Source organism: Lissotriton helveticus, chromosome 8, assembly GCF_964261635.1.
Source record: "Lissotriton helveticus chromosome 8, aLisHel1.1, whole genome shotgun sequence".
Lineage (NCBI taxonomy): Eukaryota > Metazoa > Chordata > Amphibia > Caudata > Salamandridae > Lissotriton > Lissotriton helveticus.
The window spans coordinates 193,543,116-193,562,310 of NC_136069.1; the positions used below are offsets into that span (position 1 = coordinate 193,543,116).

General features: G+C 46.1%; 1 protein-coding gene across 16 annotated transcripts in view; it reads right to left on the reverse strand.

The window, feature by feature from the left end:
* The window catches only part of LOC144772508 (uncharacterized), a 94,188-nt gene extending 75,223 nt beyond the window's left edge, over positions 1–18,965 (reverse strand). For 2 of the 16 annotated variants that reach the window (XR_013599779.1, XR_013599770.1), the window contains exon 1: positions 18,832–18,965. The gene's annotated coding sequence lies outside the window, so the exon portion shown is untranslated. Of the gene's footprint in view, positions 1–18,595 lie in introns of all 16 variants that reach the window. The other 14 variants (XR_013599769.1, XR_013599781.1, XR_013599777.1 and 11 more) reach the window with 10 other exon arrangements.
* Positions 18,966–19,195: the final 230 nt, after the last annotated feature.

Sequence of the window (19,195 nt, forward strand, 5' to 3'; positions counted from 1 at the left end):
CACCATGACGACGGGGAAGATACAAGCATGTGAATCTATGAAAGATGTAATACTGGAGAATTATTATTATTATCATTTTGAGTAATAGGTAGTGTGGTTCTTGCCTAATTCTAAAACTATGTTATTGTATCCTTTTGTTCCATTATAAAGAGGGGGATGTGTTGTATCTTTATCCTTCTTTAGTGTTGATGATACATAGGAATGTGGAATGTCAATAGTATGTGTTCTATGTTCTGTACTTGTTCCAGCAGTACTGTTACTGCTGCTGGACAAGACACACCCGTTTCCTGTGCCGAATAAAGAAGATAACTAATTAATTGTATTTCCGTGGATATTTATACAACACTGGCCCCCAACAGAAAAGCCTTAGAAGACATGGCGCTTCTGGCTGTTTGGGTACCAAACCCTGAAATGTAAATTCTAGGTTTTTGCATCACTCATTTAACTGTATGTGGTATTCACACGATTCATGGTACCTCTGTGTGATTCACCACACTTTGTGGCTTTTGGTTTCTGTCATGGAAGGTTGCCTTACTTGTTGCAGTTACCTTAATGAGGACAGCTGGTGAATTGCAATCGCTCATACTGGATTGATTATCTTCAGGGTCATGAGGACAAATCCAATATTTCTTCAAAGGTGATTTCTCTTTTTCACGTTGACTAGACCATCAAGTGAACTATTTTCTTCCCACACCCGGAGACTGTGGTGGAATGAGCATTACACAAAGAAGTCTAGCGAATACTAATGTATTACTTTGACAGGGCAACCTCCACCTGCAAAACAAAGCAACTCATTTTTGCTTTTGCAAAATCTCACCCAAGGTTGGTATTACAAGACTGAGGTATTTACAAATGTGATGTGCTGAGGTTAATCTCCCACTACAGTTGGCGCCCAGGCACAATAAAGTAAAAAGAAAGGAGCAACTATGACCACCTTCGGAAACATGCCATTAGCAGAGTTCTGCAAAACTGCTACACTCCAGTACCATAATAGTTCATTAAGCACGTCTGTATGGATATTCAAACCCATCAAGAGACTGTAGTCGGCCCATCACTATTGGGAACTTTATTTCAAACATCTACATCTTTAGTGCATTAACTCCATAGGCAAACATTGGAAGGTTTTATTTAACATTAATAAAGTCTACCCGTTGACAGGAGTGAGATATACTAATTCAAAATGCAAAATAATAGAATGAATTTAACAACTTGCCATTGTTGGGTTTACTATGACAGAAAAGAAGTTAGAGAACTTGCTTTTCCGATGTACCTGAATCCAGCTCTGGAGCAGCCTCTCAAGATTAGCCAGTCATTGACAAGCTGAGCAAAACTGCTCAGATGAGGTGTGAAGAGGCCTGCAAGGAACCAAAGTGACATCCTGATGGGAGGAGATCTGCAGCTACACAGCAAAGGGCAGGAAGGGGGCTGGGTAGCCAAACTGGTCTTCAAAGGAAGAAAGACATTAGGGACAGGAAGCAGGCTCACCTCTACTTCCTGCACCCTAGCTAGATTGGAGCCCCTGTAATGGAATTAGCACAGGGGCTAGAAAGGGAGTGTTAGGGAAAGTTAGTCACACCTGTAAGTTGGGTTAGTCAGACCTCAACCTCCAGGAGAGATTTTCTCCATTTAGTATTTTTATGAACAGTGCTTTCAGCGACAAGAAAATGCCACACTTCATGGGAAGAGGTCATCACAGAGGAGGGCACCCTGCACCCCATTGGTCATGGGTACCCCCCTTCTTACAAACCCAGAACCCTGAATAAATATGGGAGAGCTGCCCAGCAACTCCGATCCTTACCTGAAAGAAACAAGAAAAAAAAGGACTGCCCTGCTGGACCCCTGGCCTGAACTAAGGTGACTTCACTCTTAAGGACTGCACCTGCTGCACACTTTGGGCTTCAGCTACAGATGGACTTTGCCTTGCTCTGAACGTTTAAGGAGTGGACTCCCTGAAAGCAATAAGTAAAAAGAGCTCCACCTGCATCATCTCCACCGAGAAGAACCCAGCAGACGAGCTTCACCTGGACTTTGAAGGATTTCACCAGGTGCATTGTAGGTCTTTGAGCCCCAACTTCCCAAGGAGCAACTCAGAGGTTCTGGAACCTTGGATTGGTGTTTTGAACACTTTAACACCAAAATTACCTTCTGGAAGAAGATCCCGATGTTTGAGACCATTTGGAGAATTTTTGACAAAAAGCTCCTTAAGTTGATCAACCTGTTCTCGAGAGTCAAGCCGGCGACGCCGAACAGCGATTCGGTCTAAAATCCAGGTTTGCCGCTCTGAAAGCTCCAGAGCTCTTCGCCGTCGACGACAAGAACGAAGACTTCCAGGAATAATTAAGGCATCTTGTGGAAACGTGCAGTTGTTGTCGAACTGCAACTTGGCCTGACCAAGAGCCTTGCTCAATGTCGAGAGAAAAGTTCCAAAAAAGTGGCTACGTCAGAAAGCAAAACCTTGATCGGGCACTACTGCTCTTCGTATCCGACCTGTGCTCCATGCCAGTCGGCCTGAAACTTTGAGTTTGTCCTGATGTCCCAAGTTGGCGGTTTGGGCTTTTAGGCACTAGAAAGCATTCCATCTTTAACAATTCATTTTTCTTGTTTCCTACATCGGATCTATGTTGTTTTTGTGTCATTTTAGTCATAAACATATTTCCTAGTATTATAAATTAGTGTTAGATTTTCATTGTGTGTTGTGTCTTACTTATTTACTGTTATTGGTGTTTAAAAAACTTTACACACCTGTCTGCCAAGTTAAGACTGATAGGTCGTGAGCCAAGATACCATGGGTTGAGCATGGATTAATTTATTGAGACTTTACTGGACCTTATTTGTGATTGTGGTGTTATTACTCACTGTTGGTACACTTCCCCTCTGGTAAACTTTTAGCGCATTGTGAGCTAACGGTTGAATCACAAGCTATCTCAAGATCGAAGAGACCTTCAAATAAGAGCAACTTTCAAACGTCTGCACCCAGGACAGGGCTTGAAAAATCCACTCGGAACAGCAAGTCAGATTTAATCAGGACCAGCTACTTTTAGGGCCTACTCCCCCGTTCTGGCAAGCTGCCAACAGGTGTTCAGCTTGCTCACAAAGTGAATGAGCAAAAAGATGCATTAAATCTTGTTATTTTGTAAATTTCTCCGCTTTCATAACCAGAGGTCAAAAGTCAGTTTGTCTTTCTACATTTACTTTTCTTTCTGTGGTTAAAAATTGAGGATTTTGTAAAGTGAACTGTGTGACAATCGGGATGAGACCAGTTCACGTGTGAAGCACATCACAGTTAGGTCGAGTAGTGTATTCAAGTTACTACACAGAGCCTAATAAAACCAAAGTGTAGCTAAACACTTTAGGAAAGTTACTTCCTTACCTTCAACTAACTCAGACGTATGGGTTATTTTTTTTTTTCCCATATCTGTTTGAACAGCTACTGCATTTCAATGTTTCTAGTGTGAGTGGATATATTTTTTAATGATTTCTTTTGGGAATGCCTTTCCATAAAATGGGAATAATACTAGGACTCATCAGGTTGGGTGAATAATGCAGCGCTCAGGGTCCCCTTTTAGATTGCACATCCTAATCTCTAGGTAGGATTTATTTTTTGCTTATTGGCATTTTGCAATGGTATAGCATGAACAAAACAAATCAAAAAATACATCAGAACATCCTAGCAGGGTCACAATAATGTGTGCAACTCACGGTGTTTATCTATTTGTGTAGACACTTGGTAGCAGTTTCTCCATCTGTCCGAGGATGGGGATTCCTCACCCAATTGCAATAAGGTCCAGAGCACACAAGGCTGGACCCGTTCTCCTACACACCGGCATTTTCCTCACCAGCACTGTAACCTTCAGATGTCCGTCGCGCATGATTTGAAGAGTCATAGTATTTGTCTATGCCCTTGCCCATCCTGGCTCTGATTCCCCTTGAGGCCATGGTTCAACAGATATTGTTAAAGGGGCCCCAAATGTACTTAGGGCAATGTTACAGAGATATCATAGTAGAATATATTTTCAGCTAGTCATTATAGTTTGACGGTTGAACTGACAGCCCCGCAGCCTGGGTACTTGTCGTCCCAACCCCCCCCTATCCACAGGACACTCACCTTTTAGCCAGGAGTAGTGCCATTGAAGTGAGGCATCTAATGGCTTGCAACACCTTGTTTGTATATCCCAGCAGTGCCATCTCCAGTGTCCACCAATCTCCGGCGTCCACTGCGATCATATCTGAGAGCGCCCAGCCTACCTAGTTCCAGTATTCGGCTAACCCTTGTTAGTTCCACATAAAGGTGGTGCATGAAATCAGCCTACGCCTTACCACACCAGACACTGTGGGAATGTTTTCGTAGTTTGAGTGTGAATAGTTTATGGAGGTTGATTGGTCCTATAGAGGTATTTGAAATGGACATAGCACAGTCTACATTTTGAGGCAAGCTCCCCTATTTGACCACTGTGGTATGCCCATTCCACATACAAAATTGGAGTTTCCAGATCAGTATCTGAGTGTGTTCTCGCGCTTGCTGTGGGTTTCTGTCTGCAATGAATAGTATAGATTGGTCACCAAATGACTGGACATGAGGGCGGTCAAGAACTGGATACTGGAAGTTCCAGGAGTAAAGGTGAATAGTGCTCTCTACATATGCCACGAAGGCAACATATGTGAAGCTGTCTAGTACCGCTACTCCCCATTTGCAGATACACTGGGAGAGTGTTTGTAACATGTGAAGGATATCACAGGGAATTGAGTTAGAGATTGTTTAGGCGAATAGAGGATTGGGGAAATGTGGTCATTTCTGGATCTTGATCCAAGATAGCTGTGTGTTGGCTACTGTGCCTAGCTCTGCTCTTTTACACTTTGGAGTCTGACCTCGAAAGCCTCCAGTGGGGTGGGATATGCACTGTTCTCTACACCTAAATGTGCCATGAATGGATGGGGATTGGGGCAAAAATATGCGGTGTGTCTACATGCAGAGATAGGAATGCTCGAAAATGGGAGCCACAAAGCTGCCTCTTTCGTATGGCAGTGTCAGGGTTTCCTATTGCACCCACAGCTGCCAACCCACCCATGCGAGTATTATCAGGTATGCTTTGAGAGTCCTAAACAAGTGTTGTGCCAAATGTATAGGGATATTAGTGAACAAATAAAGCAGTTTAGGTAATGTGACCACCTTGATGAGTGCTATCCATCACATAGTGGCAATGGAAAGATAGCCATGGGGTGAATCTGCTCTTCAGTACGAGCCATGACAGTCCCATAGTTGTCTCTAATTACCTTTTCCTTGCCTTCATGATCCAAACCCCCAGGTATTTCATGGAATGTGTAGCCCAGGTAAGTGGCAAATCAAGTGTTTTAGCGAGTGTGGCCAACATGAGCGGGAAAACCGTGGATTTATTCTAGTTTATTGCAATCCAAGAGACTGCTCAAAATAGGAGTAAATTCTGTGTTTTAACCACTAGTGTGCACAAGATGACACAGTCATACCTCCACTGGGTGTTTGGGAGCTGAGTGTGTGTTTAAAGCAACACTTGAATCAGGGGGCATTCCACAGTTGTGTTTCCTCAACAGAGAATAACATGATTTTCTTTTATATCTCTTTGCACATGAGTAGGGGTCATGAGGGGATTACTTATGATTTGTATCTTTCTTTTAACAGACACTAATGATGACAGTGTTACTGAAATACAGGTACGGTTGAATTAACCACCTTGTACTTATTGGTCACACTGTGAAATAGACCAACAATATGAGGGATCATTTACACTGAAGAAGGCCAGTGACCCAAAGGTGCAATTAACTCTGGCTGAAACATGTTGGTATGAAGTAGGGGATAAGGAGTGGCAACTCTGCCTATATACCCCAGCTTTTGAGCTTTTAATCCGGCTAAGGGAGACACATAATCAAGGAATTAGGGTGGTACTTCCTTAGGTAGTTTTAATTCGCTTTCTTTTGCACCAGTGATCCCTCTTTGGAAAACGTTTCCTTTCCTTAACTTGCTTCACTTCTCTGATCTCTTTATTTTCCAAAAAATCAGGGCTCCATCCAGTGTGTTGGTCTGCACGAGGGCGCTACGATGAAGCATGACATGGCATAGTGGGTGAGGGCAGTATTTAAAAATCTGTTGATTTTCCTCTCTGTATATATTTTTCCACCCTTACAAATCCTTGTCAAATTCGACTTAGACAGAGACACTGACAAAACTGCCTCAAGCATAGTCTCTTCTGTTGGGTTTTTTAAGTTCTTCTCTTTTGTGAGTTTAGGTGTACTTAAGAGAAGGCTCACTCCCTAGTCTCTTTTCTGTGACATTAAATTCCTGCATGACAGGGCTCAGGTTCCATGCTGGGTCTTCTGGGTACAGTGTAATGTCACCCGCTTCGGCAACACTTATGTTACGGGTGGAAATGCAAGCCCCATGTAATTGTCGGATTGCATGCGCTGTGGGACAGGAGACAGCTTTATCTAGTCCCTAACCCTATAGGGAATTGCTCTCAGAGGAGGCTGCCCTGGCAAACCTGGAAGGCCGGAGACGCGCACAGAAGTCGCATCCAGTTTCCATATGATTGTACAATGCCAATCCATTGCAAGACCATGAATAGATATTGCCATTCAGTGAGTTAAAGGCCTTGGAGGAGACTAGGAAAATGGCTGCACCCGTCAGTGTTAGGATTGAGCTGACGTATGAGGAGAAATAGTGCCCTTAGGTTATGTGCTATCCTCCGACCAAACGTAAACCCAGCCTGGTCTGGGACTACCAGCTACGGCATCTGAACAGTGAGTCTGTTGGCTAGCGTATTAGTGTCAAAGTATTGTGTGTAGTTGTCGCCCTATCGGGAGACCCGCAAAGTATACAGAACGCAATAGTGCTCAACCAGTTCTGTTAATATGACGCTCATGTGATAGATTGAAGTGTCATCCTTCTTTTGTAGGTGAGTAATGGCTTGAACGTGTCTTTTGAGCCTCAAGAGTACAGCCATTGTCTGGCTTGACCTCTTCGCCTCTCCATATACCCTAGCTTGGGCACATTTATGTAGGAGTTAGATCTCCAATTCAGTCAGCTCTATAAATTCCAAATGTTTTTGTCACAATTCTTGTAGAATTGTAGAGGATGGTATATTAGCAAATTCCTCCCCTAGGACTCTCAGGTCTTTCTTGTGGCAGTCTAGACTGTTGCACAGTGAGGTGAAGACACTGTGATGTTTTGTAATACAAAGGCCCCTCGTGTACACCTTGACCGATAGCCACAACGTAGCAGGGTACTGTACCAATCCAGCATTGTTTTGAAAGTAGTTATTGATTTTGGTTTTCAATACTTATGCAAATTTATTGTCAAGTAAGGACTGTGGGAAAAAGTGCAATGTGAAGGCACGGTGTGGGGGAGCAGGTGTGTTTATGGTTAGTTTGATCAGTGAGCAGGATGTGCAGTAGATGCTTTATCCCTACTATCCAGCTGTTGACATCTGCTGTACCTAACCAGTAGTCCAGTCGTGCCCATGGGCTGTGTAGATATACATGCCCTCCCTCTGGGTGGGAAGGAGAGTTCTCCAGAGGTCTTTCAGGTCATGTTTTGCCATGATGTGGGTAAGCACTGTTGCATGTGTGAATGAGTGTGAAAGAGTTGGATCAGACCAGTTGCCTATCCAGCTCAAGATTAAAGTCACATCTTCAAAGTATCGTTTGGGGTGCTAGTACGTGGCTTTTTTCCCATAGGTTTCGGACAAACTGGGGGTCATCTATCTGTATTTGGGCCATAGGAGTTAAGTAAACTGAACTGCAGTTCGTTAGTTAAACATCACAGAGATGTCTATGATCTTATCCAGGACACTGAACCAGACATACTTTTTCTAACTGAGACATGGCTAACAAACGATTCTGTGGCAATCCCTACTCTGGCCCTCCATTCGGGCTACTCTTTGTTGGCTCAGAATAGACCCAGTGGAAGGGGAGGTGGTCTAGCAGTAATATGTAAATCTACTCTCTCTTGCACCCTATCTCCCTATGGCATACCAGAATGTGACTGTGCGCAGTTTAAAATGAGCATATCACCTACTTTTACCATCTCGGGGCTCCTTATTTACCGCCCTCCAAAGTCTTTCGAGAGGCCCTCGCTCACTCTGCATCCTCACTGGCCATGGGTGCGGCCAACTTTAGTATCTTGGGTGACCTGATTCTGCATCTGGACCGCCATGACTCCCGGGATATTGTTAATTTCCTGGGGGACTTGGAGTCTTGCCAACTCATGCAGATAGTGGAGGGTGCATCCCATCTTGCTGGCCAGTTGCTGGATCCTGTGTTTTCTAACATTCAGCCTGTCATCACACATGCTCCCCTTCAACTAGCTTGGTCCGATCATTTTCTTATTCATATAACCATAGATCTTGAGGGCGCCCCTTTTCAAGTCCTCCAGCATTCCACTATGAAGCGACCATGGCATAAATTGGATACCTCTGGCTTTGCGTCCAGCCTAAAAGCTTCCTGCCCTATTTGGTCCAATGATCTGGAAGAAGCCGATCAGGCTTACAGGAGCTGGCTCAATAGCACATTAGACCACTGCATCCCAAAAAAACTGATCCGCACCAAGTGTACAAAATCCCATGCGTGGTACAATGAGTATTTAAGGCAGGAAAAACATCACTGCAAACTCCTGGAACACTCATGGAGACGCTCCTACGACCCCTCAGCTAAACTACTCTATAGACTGGCAATCAAAGCCTATCATGAGCTTGTCCAAAAGGCCAAAGCCGCATATTACACCAATTTAATCCCTTCAAGTGCCAATCCCTCCAAAACCATATTTTCCCTGGTTGATGACATGACGAAGCTTAAAGCAACCACCAATAATATCATCTCCTCCAACCAACAGTGTGAAGAGCTAGCTCAATATTTCATCAATAAAATTGACCACATTTATACTACACTCGACGCGCGTAGGGCGAGACCGGACTCTTTGTACTCTACCATCACCACTGATTCCTCCACCCATCTTCAAGTCCTACCCCTCCCCCCCCCCTTATCCTGTGAAGACATGGATACCATCGCTAACAAGGTGAAAACTGGCTCTCCAGCCGACCCGGTCAAACCTGATATTTTCAGGATGCTTAAAGACTGCCTCCTTCCTGCCTGTAGGGAGGGCACTGATTAACAGCTCACTCCAGTCAGCGGTGCTCCCCAAATCTTGGAAACACGCTAAGGTTGTTCCAATTCTAAAAAAGCCTACATTGGATGCCTCTGCTTCTGAGAACTTCCGGCCCATCTCTTTGTTCCCTTACCTGACAAAGGTCATGGAATCCCATGTCCATACCACCCTTACCAGGTATTTAGAGGAGAATGAGATTCTGGACAAATCACAAAACGGGTTCCGGTCTAACCATAGCACAGAATCCGCTTTGCTGGCAGTCACAGAGCAACTGAAGGCGGTACTGGATGAGGGTGGCACCACTGTTTTGGTGCTGCTAGATCTGAGTGCGGCCTTTGACACGGTCTCCCATGGGGTCCTACTCCATCGACTCAGGGAGATCGGGGTCTGCGGCACAGCCTGGGCTTGGTTTGCATCGTTATTATCTGAACGCTCCTTCCAGATTCATGCCCCCCCTCATCAGTCCAATATCCATCCTCTCAATTGCGGTGTCCCACAGGGCTCGGTGTTGAGCCCTACACTTTTTAATGTCTACATTCGCCCTCTGGCCCTCCTGGCCAAGACCCGTGGGATTAACATGTTATCCTACGCTGACGACACGCAGTTGTTGTTTACCTTTACTAAAGACCCTGGCCTAGACAAACTGAGGCTTAAGGAAGACATGCTGGCAATCTTTGACTGGCGGGCAATCTCTGACTGGCTAGCAGACAACTATCTCCAACTCAACGCCTCAAAAACGGAGGTGCTTCTGTTTGGGAGAGACTCGCATAACTGGGACCACCAATGGTGGCCCGCTGAGCTGCAGTAAAAAACTTAGGAGTCCTAATGGACAATTCCCTGTCCTTTGAACTACATGCAAAAAAAGTAGCAGACACCTGCTTCGGCCTCCTACGTGGGGTGAAACCCATTTTAGGATTCTTTACTGCTCCCATCCGCCAGACAATCATTCAAGCAGTTGTCTTGTCGAGTCTGGACTACTGTGACGGAGTCTTAGTGGGCACCACTAAAATGGTTACGAAGAGACTACAACGAGCCCAGAATGTTGCTGCCCGGACTTTGTTTGCCCTCCCTAAATACTGTCACACCTCCCATCTCCTGCGTCGCCTACACTGGCTCCCGACTGAACAGAGAATCCACTTCAAGACTCTCTGTATTCTTCATAAGATCTTATCTAGCCAGGGCCCCCAGATTTTACAGGGCCTCTGCTCATTGTATGTACCCATACGGGCTCTACGTTCCGCTGATCTGCGTCTGGCTTGCACTCCTAGAGGGCGCAGATGCAGAGCAGGGGGGCGCTCTTTTAGGTCTCTGGCCCCTCTTCTTTGGAACTCTAATCCGATTGCGGCCCGTGGCACCCAAGACCACCTGGCCTTCAGGAAACAGATTAAAACCTGGCTGTTCGCCTCCATCTAGCAGCCTGCCTTCTAACCTGCTATGCCTGCTTTGCGGGCTCCCCGACTCCTGATCTCCCTTTCTACTTCGGACGCGGGAACTGCTAGCGCTGGGATGCCCCGTTGCTGAGGTAGCCATGCGCTTTATAAATTCTGTTAACATAACAGACATTTACCTACTTGTAGTCAAGCGGAAGGTATCAGCTCCACGCACCAGTCAAGCAGCGCATCAGTTTCCCAGCCTCCCGAGCCCACCTCTCGCCGCACCCGCTTCGCGGGTGCCGCTTCGCCGGTGGGTGCTGGTAGAGGCACCTTCGTGTAGGATTGAGGCGAGGATACCGGCAGCAAGACTCCAAGGCGGTAAGGGGCGCGAGGGACCAGCGGGGCTGCGAGCGTGCGGGGACTTCATTTCCCAGAAGTCCCTGCAAGACCAAGGAAGAGCTTCCGGTCCGCTCTCCCTGCTGGCCCGCCCCCCGCCCACCTGAGCCAGCTAAAAGCGTCTCTCTCTCTCCACCTCGTGGGACATTTACCTACTTGTAGCCAAGCGGAAGGTATCAGCTCCACGCACCAGTCAAGCAGCGCATCAGTTTCCCAGCCTCCCGAGCCCACCTCTCGCCGCACCCGCTTCGCGGGTGCCGCTTCGCCGGTGGGTGCTGGTAGAGGCACCTTCGTGTAGGATTGAGGCGAGGATACCGGCAGCAAGACTCCAAGGCGGTAAGGGGCGCGAGGGACCAGCGGGGCTGCGAGCGTGCGGGGACTTCATTTCCCAGAAGTCCCTGCAAGACCAAGGAAGAGCTTCCGGTCCGCTCTCCCTGCTGGCCCGCCCCCCGCCCTTTTGCACCTCCTACAAAACAACACTTCCCTCCCGCAGCGCGGGACGCAGCTCGGGCGAAGACAGGGCAAAGACAGGGCCGTTTGAGGCCGTTCGAGGACGGCAGAGGACGGCCCGGGCCCTGTCACCCTGCACCCCACGACAACCCCTCTGGGCCCCCTTGAATTATTTAACGTACATTATTGGGGATCAGGATGCGTCCCAAAACAAGAAGCACGTCCAAGAAAGCAACACTGGTGACGCAAGTGACCGGCCCTATAGACCTGTTTATATCCAGGGTAAATGACACCATTGACAAAAGCATCATCTTACTGGAGAAAAGAGTCTCCTTAGACCTCATACAGGCAAAACGATCTTCGCTCGGCTCAATTGCTACCGCAAATTCTCCTGTCCATCAGGGGGCAAACAATAATAATTGCTCCTTACCCCTGCCACTAACCATCGTTCCAATGGTGACTGTTCCAAACTCAGTAGACTTATCCGTAACCCAATCGGACTCCGATCAATCATATGTTGATCTCGACGCAACTCCTGATCTAGAAGCTTGCCAATCACCGGATGAGAAATTAGTCCAAAGTCCCATTTGTAATTCCTTACCACCTGAGCCAGAAACGTATGTAGAACCAACAAAAACAAAGGAAATCATCACTACTTTCTCAAAGGAAATGCCAATCATCAAGGGAAAATCAAAAATAAAGAACCATAATTTAATTACTCCTACCCCAAATCCCTCGGCAGGTATCCCCTGTTGGGTGGAAAACATGGTTATGGATCTAAAATCTGACCTTGAAGCTAAAATTACAGCACAGATCAAACCACTCATATCAAAGCTGGACAGACTTACGTCATTAATTAACACTAAATGCAGTTGTAAATTAAGTAGAAACGGTCCTGCCCCAACACAGGGAGCAAAGGAAACACCTCAAAAATCACCTAGCACCAAACAAATAACAGGTAAAACAGTTAATCCCAATATTTCACAAATTAAAAAAGCGGCAGAAACACTTCCTTTAGCAAAAAAAGGGAGCAATTTGGAAGTCTCCCAAAATACTCCGGAGGTGGTAGTTCTTCCTTCTGCCACACAAACAGGTTTAGTAGGTCAATTAAAAACAAATAATAGACAAGCAAAAGGGAATCTCACTATCCCACCAGAGACCCCCTCTCAGGAAAATCCATCAGATCTGAAGACAAAGCAACCTCGGCCCAAAATTATTAACTTACCCCCGGAAGCCTCTCCCCTCGTGGTGGTGCTAACAGCGGTGCCCCCACTGAAGGAGGGTACGAGAGAAACTTTTGCAGAGCTGAGGAACAAATGTGCCCAATGGCTCCAACTCCACAGACCATTACCCGCACATATTAGGGGTGACATCTTCTCTGTACGTAGAGGAGACTGGGTTGGTAGAACCCCGAAGGCAATAGCGGGGGATGTCATCAGTATCAAATTCAGGGAGATCGGGGCGTCAAATTATATCTGTAACTCGCCCAATAGAGGTCCTGCTACAAAAATAAATCCCCTTCCCTTGTCTTATTTTTTATCTTCACCTTCAAGGCAGAATTTTCCCTTTTATGCATATCCACCAAACCCCGGCCCTGCAAATCCCCCTGAAAATAACATATATCATCCCCAACACTACTTAGATAGGCCTAATTTCCCACAAAACTTACAACATTCAGTTTTTCAGTGGCAATCACCGGCCTTATTTTCCCAATTCGCACACCATGCAACCCAACACCCCATCAACCTACCACAATATTCACATCACACCTCCCAACAAGGGTGGCAACCTCACCAACCTCAGCAAACAACGCATTTTAGTATCCATCCTTGGCAACAGCCGCGGCAAGGATGGCTTCCCCCATTCAACCCACTAGGCCCAAATCATCATGGCAGAAATAGGGACGAATGGAGAGGCCAGGACCACCGGACAAAGTGCAACGATTCCACACGTTGGGATAGCTGGAATGGCCCCCAATTAGAAAATAGATACAGCCCCCTGGAATGTGTTGATTGACTACCACAATCACAACCTCAGGAAGACTCCCAACCTCAAACAGAAAGCCCGTTAGTCTCCCCAGTCTCAGAGACTCTACCAGTTCCTGAGATCCGAAATGAATTAAAAAGCACAAAAAGCTCAAGGGATAGCGTAATAATCCTGAGCTTGATCTCGTGGAACACTGCGGGATTAAAGACAAAAATAGAGGATGGGACAATCCTGTATCATACGCTTAATCACCAAGTACTATGCTTACAGGAGACATGGTCCCTACAAGAATACCACCTGCAAGGATTTAAAACGTACTCGTCCCTTGCGCAGTCGGGACATACAGGTAGACCAAAGGGAGGTCTCTGTATTTTTATAGCCAACACTATCCAAAACGTTAAAATAAAGGTTATCGAATTGGCACAAAATTTGCAGATCCTTGGTCTTTACTTCCAGAAAAGAGAGTCGATGATTATTATCAATTTTTATAACAATCTGGATGAATTGGACTTCGAGAAAGTCTTGGCCCACCTTCACGAGAAACTAATTAATTTAAGAATGAAACAAAGAGAAGGAGCCCCGGTAAACATATTATGGGCAGGCGATTTCAACCTACACGCCTGTACCAAACCAAAAAGAAAATGTCCCGGCATGGTGACGGAAGAAGGCCTCTTACTCACTCATTTTTCCCATAATAAAATGGGAAGGCAAATGAATGATCTCCTATCCGATCTGGATCTCCAGATAGCAAACACCTCGGATTATGGGGAAAACTCACTTGCACCTACCTACATTGGAAGAGGCTACCAAACTACGGTAGACTTTATAATTATATCAGCGTCCTTACAACTAAGAGTAAAGAACTTTGAAGTAATACCAAATTCCCAAAGCGACCATGCAATTCTAACTCTGGAAGTCTCATTAATTAACCAGAAATGTTCTCCTGAAATAATAGCTAACGCACTGACTCAGGAAGATATTAACATGGATAAAGTAAATGGGTATTCTATAAAATGGGAGAGGACAAATCCAGAGGAACTCACTAAAGAGCTAATAAGATTAGTCCATCCCCAAATTGAAATTTGTTTGGATACAGCCACCAACGATACGGATCTTTTAACCAACTTCGCCCAAATCATGGGAAAAATTAAGGTGTTATTAACAAAAAAACAAAAACCTACCTCATCCAAGCCTAATGGCTGGTTCAATCAAGAGTGCACCAAGGCTCATACAAATCTAAAGCAAGCCCTAAATAAAAAAGAAAGGGATCCTAGAACAATAGCCACTCTCAGAAGCGAATATCTAAAAATAAGAAAAAGGAGGAAAGAGGAACTGAAGCGAGAGCTGTGGAACGAACTTCACACCAGTGCCCAGGAAAAAAACTCTAAAGCTTTCTGGAAAATTATAAGAACTCCTTTTTTGGCAGACGACATTTGCCCAAAAATCGAAGCTGCCATAGACGCTGTAACTTGGGTGTCACATTTCACCAGCATCTTCCGAAAACCAACCCACGATCAAGACCTGGAAGAAGAGGAAAAAATACCCTCACCATACCCAATAGATATAAGCTTTGATATTCCCGAAATTCTCGTGGCACTGAACTCCACCAAAAAAGGGAAAGCCCCAGGGCCGGACGGTGTCCCGGCAGATCTTTTCAAACATCAAATAGATCTCTGGGCACCAATTTTAACAAGAGTCTGCACCGCTACAGCAAAAATAGGAATCTTGGAGTCTTGGACCAGGTCCATTATGGTGCCGATTTTTAAAAAAGGTAATCGCATGGACCCCGCCTGCTATCGCCCAATCTCCTTGTTGGACTCATTGGGAAAAATAGCAGGACGAGTGATTTTAGAAAGACTTCAGGACTGGGCAGAAGAAAGAGGTATCTTATCCGACCTTCAATTCGGATTTAGAAAAGGATTAGGTACCGTGGAACAAGCCCTAAATTTATCATTAATTTTTGGAAAATATGTGCATGCAAAGAAAGCAAAACTTTACATGACCTACGTAGATTTGTCGGCGGCGTTCGACTGCGTCGCCCATACAAAATTGTGGTCCCTCTTGGCACAGATGGGGGTTGATCCTCCACTCCTGAATTTTCTAAGGGAACTCTATTCCTATCCATCTGCAAGAGTTCGTTATGGAACAAAGGGAGAACTGACGGAGTCCTTCGCAGTAGAGCGTGGGGTCAGACAAGGCTGTGTCCTGGCACCCTTCCTTTTCTCCCTCTATACCAACAACTTGGAGGTTGAGCTACTAAAGGGTGCCCGTGATCTCCCCTTGGCAAAACATCGCCCGATCCCCGCCCTGCTGTATGCGGATGACGCCGTCCTTCTCGCACAAACTCCCCGTGAACTCCAAAGGTCCCTTAATAGTTATTCCCAGTTTATGAGAACTCTTGACCTCCACATAAATGTGAAAAAAACTTTTGTAATGAATGCTGGGGTTGGGAAAAAACACCAAAACTCTATTTACCTTGATAGCCAAAAAATTGACTCAACCAAAGAATACTCTTATCTGGGGGTCATGATAGACAATAAACTCTCCTGGAAACCAGCAATAGAAGCCAGAAGCCATTGTTTCAAAAGAGCACTAGCCGCTTTGGTATCGTTCTCTCAAAAACTAGGAAAACGTCCACCTAGAGAACTGATAACTATATATAAAGCCAAATGCCAATCCACAGCTTTATATGGTGCAGGACTATGGGGACATATGGACGTCACGTCTCTGCAAACTGCAGAAAATAAATTCTTTAGATTTATCCTATCCGCCCCCAAAACTTCCTCCACTTACGCCTGCCACTTGGAACTAGGGGCACCATATATTGAAGACCTTGCCAAGTTACAACCAATTTTACTTTGGCGACGTATCTGGACATCGGACAAAAACGCCCTCACAAAAATGATAGTGGCGGACGCAATGTCCCTGGATTATGTTTTGAGAATTAAATGGCTGGCCTACATTCGGACCTTTCTTCGAGATCTTGGAATGGAAAAATATTATTTTAATCCCGAAAAAATTGGAGAACTCGCAAAGGAGAATTTAAAACAGCGAGCGTTGGACCATCTGATCAAATTAAGACTTCAGGTCGAGGCCGGGAAACAATCGACGCAGCACGCCATGTTGGTTCAATCTACTCTTTCGATGCAGCCTTATTTAAATCTTGACATTGGTACCTTTGAACGATTCCTCCTGATAAGATTCAGACTGAACTTATTTCACAAACTGGTGGTTTTCCCAACACCAAACGTGTGGGACCTAAATTCACCTCCATGCCCATGTGATGGGATATCAGGTCAATCCACGCTTCATACAGTTCTGTTCTGTAAATTTTATCAGGAACACCGCAAACTCTGGCTACTGACCCTTTTAAAATCGTGGGGTCTCAGACAATGTAGAGTGGCCATGTTGAGCCTGCAGCTCTTGGATACTGAAGCCACATGTTACCATGTCCTTAATTTTTTGAAATGTATATACAGACATAGGAAAAACCTTTAAGAAAATATATCTGTACTGTATACACTAATGAAATTTCTTTCTGCAATCATTTTAAGTAACTGATAACTAGATCTCTTTGAAGATTTTTTAAATTGTATTGCTTTTATGGATTGTAATAATCCGAATAAAGTTTATTATTATTATTATTATAAAGTAATATGCTTTCCTCCCACCAATGGGTGTATAATGTTGCACCTGCCCTGGGCATCGGCTATCTCATGCAATAACCAAGAAGGGCACTCCTCAGTGCACAAGGATAGCTGTTCCTTCTCTTTGTACATAACCTTCAGGGGTTCTAGAAATAACAGGGTGTCTTTCACCCCAAGTTTTTGTCGTTTGACAGGCATGTATTCACTGCAGGCTTCTTGCAATGCTAGGGTGAAATCCAAAAAGACAGATTGTCGACCCCCCCACACACACACACACACACTAACTCATGTTTTTCACAGGCAAGGGTAATGCTGCATCTCATACTCTAGAGTCAATCTCGATTATTGGGCGCGGAGACGCCCCTGATGGAGGTTAAGGGCCCAGTGAACGGCGTGCCTGTTACACAGCAAAATAACGATAAGTGTTTGGGGCACAAAGTTTTTTTCAGGAGTGATTCCACATAGTTGGCCATATTCTTTATGTCTGTCACCGCAGGAATGCCTACTATATGCAAATCATAGAGCCAAATTTCGGGGGAAGGGGGCTAAGAAAAAATGTCGGGGGGGGGCTGAATCTCTAAGCAATAGGCAGAGTAGAGCTGCAGGGGCTCTTAGAAAGGGTGAATCAACAACAATGCCTCATTAACATGCAAATGGTCTTTCAAAGACCTGTGAAGTACTCTCGGGTGTGGCTGTGTGTGTGTGCCCGGGAAGCTGTCTCATCCCGGGCTGCCATATACGAGGGGGGGGGGGGGGGGGAGAAGGTAGGGGGAGTGCAGACCTTTGAGCCCAATGGGTGTTGCACGCCTGATGCAAATTGTTGCTGAGCATCATGCTTCCGAACACCATGAGAACCTTAACCATATCCAGCAGTTTCCCATTGTAACTAGCTGTGTTATTCTCCAGGTGGGAGATACGGCCTTACGCTGTGAATATGCTTTTTTTCGTGCTTATTGAGAGCGTTCACAAGCGTGCATACTCTAGTGGTCAGTGTATTTATTTAGTGTCTATTGGGGTCAATCATTTAGGCGCATGAAGCAACAGGGTGCGTATGTCCTACTTCGTCTCTCTCTGGTGGAGGAGCCTGTGATGGGATTGGTCTGTCCGCAGAGAGCTATGTCAGTCCTCTTGGACTCAAAGGGAAGTTTGGCTGGTGGGGCATGTGAGTTCCCCATTGTAGATGCCAATGCATATGTGGCGGCGTGACTGTGGTGTCTCTAGGCAAGGCCTTCGCGTCTAGCTGTCCTGACTGAATGGATCATGAGCGCAGATCGCACACTTAGGATGGGGTGTAGCCCCCAACCAGTCGGAAGGATGTCAATCGGCATGACGGGTGGCTGGACGCAGATTCAGGGGGCTGAGTGTCACAGTAAAGCGCCCCCCCTCCCCCTCCCTGCAGGTGCTACCTCAATAGGGCCCTGTGATGTTCAGGGCTGTCTCCCGATGGTTAGGTGCTGGGAGTTCCCTGTCACCGAGCAGCACAAGCGATGAAGTGGAGAGGATAGGACCCCGCCCAAGTGAAGAGGGACGGACCCCCGCCCGCCCAAGTGGAGAGGGTGGGACCCCCGCCCGGATTGGAGGCAGGAGCAGGGGGGATCTGCGTAGTTACCCACCTGGCAGCCTCGAAGTTAGACAGGCCTGCTCGCTCGGCTGGTCGGGGCCAGCGCACTCGCGGCCTCCCCACTATTGATTGATGCCTGTTTCTCAGGCGTCGCTCAGGTACAGGGGCCGGGACGGATCAAAAGGGCCGTCGAGGTTCTGAAGGGAAGGCTGACAGACTCCATCCCGCGATGGCACGATCAAGCGGCAGGCACTGCTACATCGAGTATAACATTAGAATGTCTCTCACCTCGGCACGTCCCCTCACGTCAGTGGCATAAACCGTTAGGCTGGGGGTTTGCTATGCGTCATATGACGTAGGATGCTGTCCACATATTGGCGCGAACAGCTCGAGCGCCAGGAGCCTCACTAGAAACTTGGAAACTGCACTCTGGCGCCCCCTATTGTTAGGTTAGGTTTATCCCTATTAGTTGGGTTGACTACATGCAGGGCCACTGGAATTATGCGACAGGAGAGGGCAAATTATGTAGCACAGTTGGGTAAATTATGCAGCGTAAATTACTCGGCGTAACGCGGCACATTTTGTAAATGTATTACTTCATTCTTTCCTCATTTTTAAACTCGGTAGCTCTGTCTGGGCATATGTGTCACCT